Genomic DNA, 7,531 nt, shown 5'->3' with positions numbered 1-7,531 from the left:
TCTTACCAAGTGCCAATGAGTGCTATAGGTGTAAAATTTTCGGAAATTTTTGAATGCCGGAAATAAAAACAAGGAAAGAGGAACAAGTTTTTTCTGAAATGATTGAGACGCTGAAAAGTTCTCGACACAAGAGAATGCGGAAAATTTATTGCCAGGTGCACCCAGAGTATGACGAGGCAATATTTTTGTGACTGGTTGTTTACATCCGTGCAATTTTCCCTGATTATTTGTCTCCCCATAGATTGCCGTTTGCTTGCGTGTGTCATGGTATCGATGTGGGATGCATTTGTATGCAGTTACAGCCATGGTGAGGCAAGGAATATCGATTCGAAGCAACACTGTAAGGTGCAACAATTCCTCACCGGACATTAGGTCACCTACTTAGCCCGTAGAAGAAGGTGTTTCAGTGTTTTCGTGTGGTTACAGTAGCTCTAGAAGCCCACCCACCGGAATTGTGAGGCCCGGGAATATGCTGTCGAAAGCTGACGAACAAGCCAATCGGTGTATAGTCATGCCTCGTTCATACGGACACTTAATTTGGTTCCCTGCACCCAAACTCTTCATAAAACGGATCGTCCGAAAAACAAATCATAAATAGCCGCCGCGGTGGCTCAGTGGCTATGGTGCTCGGCTGCTGGCCCGAAAGACGCGGGTTCGATCCCGGTCGCGGCGGCTGAATTTCTTTGGAGGAGAAATTCGAGGCCCGTGTACTGTGCGATGTCAGTGCACGTTAAAGAACCCCAGGTGGTCGAAATTTCCGGAGCCCTCCACTACGGCGTCTCTCATAGCCTTAGTCGCTTTGGGACGTTAAACCCCATAAACCAACCAAATCATAAATAAAAACAAAATATGAAAAAAAAACTTTTTGTGTTGTTGCGCATAGTGGTTGGCAGTAAAGCCAAATTTATGCAAACAACTAAGGAGCGCCTTGCACATTTTCCTAGCCGCCATTATCTTCACAAAAATGCAGTGCAGTTTGAAGCACTTAGTGGCCCATGAGACGCGTGAGACTGTTCACATCCCATGAACCGCTACTACATAGCTGTACTTAGTAAGCTGACATCAGCTGAATACGGCTTTCAACGTAGCATAATGATGATGGTGATGATGTCCTCAAGCTTAATGGCACTACCCACGGCGGGCGATTGGCCAGGGTGCATAGCGGAAGCTGCTGAGAGTTTTCATCGTTTTCTTCACTCCCATTTATGCAATACGGCAAACGGAAAGGCGCGGCGAGCAGGCACTTGGCACTATTCAAGTCCACTCCACCCCCAACCCCCCCGGAAAAAGAAAAGAAACATCTGTCAGGCATTTGCACTTTCGCTCTGCTTTTCGCTGGTGTCCTGCGCTCGAAGCACCAGAAGGGAAAGATCTGGTTCGGGCAGTCGAGCTTTAGTTCGCATCCCTGTCTATATTAATGCGAAAAATATGCTTCTTTCACCGTGTCCATTTGTCCGGACAGCATCCATCCATCCATCCATCCATCCATCCATCCATCCATCCATCCATCCATCCATCCATCCATCCATCCATCCATCCATCCATCCATCCATCCATCCATCCATCCATCCATCCATCCATCCATCCATCCATCCATCCATCCACCCATCCATCCATCCATCCATCCATCCATCCACCCACCCACCCACCCACCCACCCATCCATCCATCCATCCATCCATCCATCCATCCATCCATCCATCCATCCATCCATCCATCCATCCATCCATCCATCCATCCATCCATCCATCCATCCGTCCATCCGTCCATCCGTCCGTCCATCCATCCATCCATCCATCCATCCATCCATCCATCCATCCATCCATCCATCCATCCATCCATCCATCCATCCATCCATCCATCCATCCATCCATCCATCCATCCATCCATCCATCCATTCATCCGTCCATCCGTCCATCCGTCCATCCGTCCGTCCGTCCATCCGTCCGTCCGTCCATCCGTCCGTCCGTCCATCCGTCCGTCCGTCCGTCCGTCCGTCCATCCATCCATCCATCCATTGGCGCGAAACTGACGAACGCGCTAATCAGAGCTTATGGTCTAAAAATTGAACCTCTACTTCACGTGTGCTACCCGTGATACTCTAGTGGTACGGGCGTGTCTCTCTTCTTAGACCTTAAGTGTCAACTCCAAGGGCCCTTCCTGGGCGCCGCGCCCAGCGTCGGCGCTCTTGGCGTACGCCAGAACTGGTCTGGATATGCGCAATGCAGGAGACGCCAGCGAACTTTGGCGAGGCGCCGATATATGTCCGTGCTAGATATCAGCGCTAGCGCACGGGCGCTTGCGTACGCGTCGGAAGCCGGGTCCGGTTTACAACAATCGGAGGACCACGGGAGTCTCGGTGACTCTTTTCTTCATGGCTTGGGCCTCTTTTGGGTTCCCCAAACATTTCTTCGCTGTTTAATTGGTCATTTCAGCGCCCGCAACCTCTTTTCTTCACGGCTTGAAATTCTTTCCCTCGATTCGAGAAGGGGAGCGAGCCAGCACCAGGACATGCAGATGCTGACTATTTTGGAAACTTTGCCATTAACAGCTAGTGCCCGAAAAAGATAGCCTGCAAAACAGGCGTAAGGCGCCGCTTTTCACTACTTCATGCTTTGTGGTTGAAGGAGCACGCTACGGACGAGCCCGCAGACGAATTCGTAACGCGACGTGAAGTCATGTTTGCGGCCCATTGGCCTGCTGAAAGCCCTCACAGAGTGGAACGAGAACGGCAGACGAGAGAAAGTGCGAACCAAAGAGAAAAAAAAACATAACATAAACTTTAAAACACTTTAAAACTTTTTAACTTTAAAACATATGCAATGTATATTTTCTGAGCGCGAGTTGTTCACACCTCGGAAAAGCCCTCTGTGATGCTGCTATGAAGCGGTAATCATGCGCCGCCCAGCATTTCTTTTTTTCCAGTCTGAAACTCTTCAATTACAACATCGTGCTTATCTCCGGTGATTGAAAAATGTACACTATGTTTAGTTAACTAATTAAAGTGCAATAAAAAATATGGACCGCCAAAAAAGCTTCCTCAGCTTGACAACCACAGCGTGCACTAGTTTTTCTCTTTTCTTTTCAAGCCGTGGTTCAAGCTGCGAAAAGTGGATGAATGGCGAAATTTGTCAGCTTATACGATGATCAATGAAGCGGCAGAATTTCATATGGTCTGCAACTTTCTCGTGGTTCCCGAATGTTTCACTGCTTAATTGCTCACGGCTATCAGGATCACTAGTAACTACAAGGAGCGAAGAAGTACAAGTCAGATATAACTGCTCAGAGCAAGGGCTAATGTTTACGCATTTTTACTGCGAAGTTGCGCAGCTTGCAACGTTTTCATGTATTTCCTTGTCAACAAACTGCTGGAACCCCGCAAAGTGCTTTTCTTATCGTCATAGCCTGGAGCGTAAGACAGTCAGCTCTTCAGCCAACAAGGAAATGCAAGCCCATTTGCCTCATTCAGCTCTCGACAAGACGCGGCACTTTGATTCTTTTCGACCATCCCGTGGCAAAACAAAAGGGGGTGTGCAATTCGAAACAGCCCTGCGCTAAAAACAGGCGGCCGTTCTTGAGCCTGACGTCACAAGTACGCGACACCCAGTGCATGGCTAGGCATACCACCTGCTTTTTTTAAAGCTTTTATTGCTCTTTCCAGCCTTCCGCCGACTCTCAAGCGACAGTGACGGTACCTCGGTTGAGAGAACAAATTCCGCCCGAGCTTACTTTGGCGTCATTTATGCGCGCGTCCGGCACCGCTGGCATGACAAAGGAGGGGGCCAGTTCTTAATAACGGCTTCTCAGTGACGACGAGAGGGGCAGCACGCACGAAGAGAGACCCTCGACGTTGCCGTTTCTAAAAACGCGGCTGTCGGCCCACCACGCGCAAGTTTTCCTCCGGCATCGGTTACGTAGCTCAGCGTTATTCACCAGCCTACCGCGCTTTCTCGGGCCCTTTGTTGTGCGGCCGAGTCGTGCGGCAGCGACCGCAAAGTGCCTCAACTGCACGAGGGGAGCGCGCGGGTCGGCGACGGCGGCGGAAGGGTCGCTTCCATCCGGCCCGGCCTTCCAAGCGCCCAGCGCCGAACACCCTCGCCGGGTTGTTAAGCAGCAATTTCTCCTCACTGAGGCGCCCGCTCGGACGCGCTGCCAGCACCTGCTGCGCGCAAGGGGAAGCGGCACTGACTGCCGAACGCCTGACCGATATTTACTTCCTCCTTACCCGCCTCTCGTTTGTACTCGTCGCTTTTCTTTCGCTACCTAGGCGCTTGTCTGGCGATCACCTTTATTTTTTTTCTTTCCTTCGCTTGCTTTGTGCGCGTACGTCGTCCGTCCGCTGGCCCCTTGACCAGAGGGCCTCCACACTGGGCTCTGTTCTCACAGGCCTCGCGTCGCCTCGGCGCTGGGGCCGCTCCACGCAGAGCGCTTCGTGCTCTGTCCCCGCGTTCCTACTATCTTGATCCGTGTGCCCAGTGCGTTTGAGGCTGATGACTCGCCTGGTTTGGGCTATCTTCCTTGTTTTATCGATTTACTTGGGCCCCCGTGCACGGTTGGTGCACTTTCGACCTTTTTTCCTCCCGGCGTGGGTTGTGGCGGGTCGTCGTTTCGTGGCTCCTTCACTGTCTTTGTAGTCTTCCGCAGGGTAACGCTTCTCATTTCTTCCTCGCGATCAAACTCTCTTCCGACAGGACGGGCCACTGAGTGAGCAGCTACTGACCAGCCCGGAGGCGCTTGCTAAACGTGGACACCGATTCGATCCGCCAAATTCTGGCTGGGTTTCGGTTTTCGCCATTGTCTTTTTTTGTGTGTGCGCATGCGTGTTTGTTCATTGTTTTATTTGTCTCATGGCTTTTGCTTTCGAGTTTCCAGGGCAGAGTTTATATCAAGCCGTTCTCCTCGAAGTTTCAGACCGCTCAGGCAGGTCGCAGCGGTTTAGAAGGCTTCAGGGTAAAGAAATGCCCGAAGATTGCCGCCTTGATCAACCAGGAGTGCAGAAAAGATTTAAAAAGAGTAACTTTCTATTGCAGTTACTGGAAAATATCCTTGTCCAGTTTCCGTAGCTTCAAAAATCTCAGAAAACGGTAATGAGCCTGTGACTGGACACAGTTTACTAAAAAGTAGGGTCGGAATGCACTACAATCGGCCAAATACACTATAAAGTCTTTGCTGTTGAACGAGTACGACACCAAGCTCTTTGATTTAAAGGAATTTCTATGCGATGTAACGAAACTTATGCAGCCCAAGCTGCTCTCACTTAAAGGCGTAAAAACGGGGAATGCTTGGAGATCAGTGGGAGAGGAACGTAAAAAAAGCCGTTGGTGAGGTGGATGATGGCCGCATGCCCGAAAGCTCTGAGCGTGTTACCTAGAATGCCCATTTGTTTCGACGCAACGGCAACGGGTCGCGGCCGTCAGTTCATTTCAGTCTTGGTCTTCCGTCTTTTGTCTCATCCCGACCGAGGAAGCTTCTTGGAGGCGGAAGAACAATATGTGCTCTCTTTAGTCGATGCACTGCCTGCGAACGCTGTTCGCGTCGAAGTGAATGTGAAACTCGCCAAGCGAGGCCTCCAAAGATAGCTCACCGCAACTGCAGGCAGAGCGCGCAGTCGGTACGGCTTGATTTGGCTTCACCCGTCTGGCCAACGTCACGCGTGTTGCGGTGTGCGGCAGCAGCGTTCGTCAATACCTGTCATCCCCTTTTATCCTGGTGGTCTAAATAGATTTGACGGGCACCCCACTGTGTTACCCAGCACAGTACGACAGGCTGCCTGTTTCCTCGTAACAACGTGTATGAAACATGGACACCTGGCTTGTGCGCCCCCTTATAGAGATGACGAGAAAATTATTCGATCCTGGCTCGATACAAGCTGCGCTAAGCGGTTGCCGAAGGATGACGAGCCGAATTTGATCTAACCGCTTCAGAATGACCAATCCGGGCACGCAACCTATAGGAATCGCCGGAGGACATGGGTCAGACAATGGCACCCCGTCACGGCTAATGACGTTGAGCCCAGTTTAACAGCAACCATGAATGCAGGACGTGAAAATAACGCCACGCAGCACTTTCACCACGTGCTCATTCTGCAAGAAAATATCTCTCCAATCTCTCATGTTGATTTGCCGCGTGACTGCATGCTAATGGAAGTCCCAAAGACGAAAGTAGTTGTAAGACACTGAAACGAGCGCGTCTGATGCGCGGTAGAACTTTACCATTTCGATTCCTGGTTAAGGCAGTGACATTTGCATGGTACTTTAAAGGCTGCGCTCGGTTTAATTTTTCAGCGAGTTGACAAGCATATGTGCCTTGTCAAGCGAATGGCCCACTTTGCGACATGAAGCTTTAGGTTGAAACACAAAACTTGTTCCAGTACTTTCAGCCTGGTAACTATGCGACGTTCGTTCCCCTAGGCACAATAACCAAACAGCACAGTTTCAAAATTGCAATTTTGAACCGCAGCCATGACCTTGTCGTTCGAGCCTCCGCCTATTATGCGGGTGAGGTGTGGGCTTCAATCTATACAGTGCCGTCTGCATGGTACCCATCGGTGATATAGGTACAAGCTTTCCCTTGGCCTGATGCTCGGCTTCTTTTGGGTAAAATGCTTAGAAAGTGGGTCTCTCACCTCAACTTGTGTGGTCGAAAAATACCTTGAGCCATGGCACTGTTTGATCAAATGCTCGACATCATCAAAATTATAGTTCTAAAGAAATACTTGCTCTTTGATGCATCCCAGGTGTGAGCTATGTGATATAGCGCTGGCACGGCCTGCTGTCTGCTCTCAGTATGTATTTTCAAGATGCTTTGGAGGGCCATTAAAGCACCTTTAGTCGAAGACGTCCGTTTTTTATCTGACGTTTTAGCTACCTCGGGCTCGATGGACCCCATAGAATATCCACAATGGTGCTTATAATAACCAAAGGATTATCTGGTCCTCTGCTGGGCAAGCTGTTTCTATGGTCTCTTTCAACAGGTGACCCGAAAGGAAATTGGTTTGGTTTTATGGGGTTTAACGTCCCAAAGCGACTAAGGCTATGAGAGACGCCGTAGTGGAGGGCTTCGGAAATTTCGACCACCTGGGGTTCTTTAACGTGCACTGACATCGCACAGTACACGGGCCTCGAATTTCTCCTCCAAAGAAATTCAACCGCGGCGGCCGGGATCGAACCCGCGTCTTTCGGGACAGCAGCCGAGCACCATAGCCACTGAGCCACCGCGGCGGCCCCGAAGGGAAATTAGAAAAAGGCTCTCATTATTGCTGTTTTCAAGTTAGGTGATGAAAAATGATGCGATAATTACAGGCAGATTTCCCTCACCTGGTTTCCGTATAATCTACTGGAGCGTATCCTTTCTTCCGATGTCCTGACATATCTTGCCACCTTTCACCCCATCATTACTTATCGAGAAAGTTACCAGCCCAGGCGTTTATGTGAGACACAGCTTGAATTTCTAAAGGAGTTGCATCAGTCCGCTCACTCATATTCGCCGATCAATGCCATCTACATTGAATTTGCTGAAGCTTTTGATCACGC

This window comes from Amblyomma mixtum, chromosome 3, assembly GCF_055824585.1.
Source record: "Amblyomma mixtum isolate Tamu chromosome 3, ASM5582458v1, whole genome shotgun sequence".
NCBI classification, from domain to species: Eukaryota; Metazoa; Arthropoda; class Arachnida; order Ixodida; family Ixodidae; genus Amblyomma; species Amblyomma mixtum.
This window is presented reverse-complemented; position numbering follows the sequence as displayed.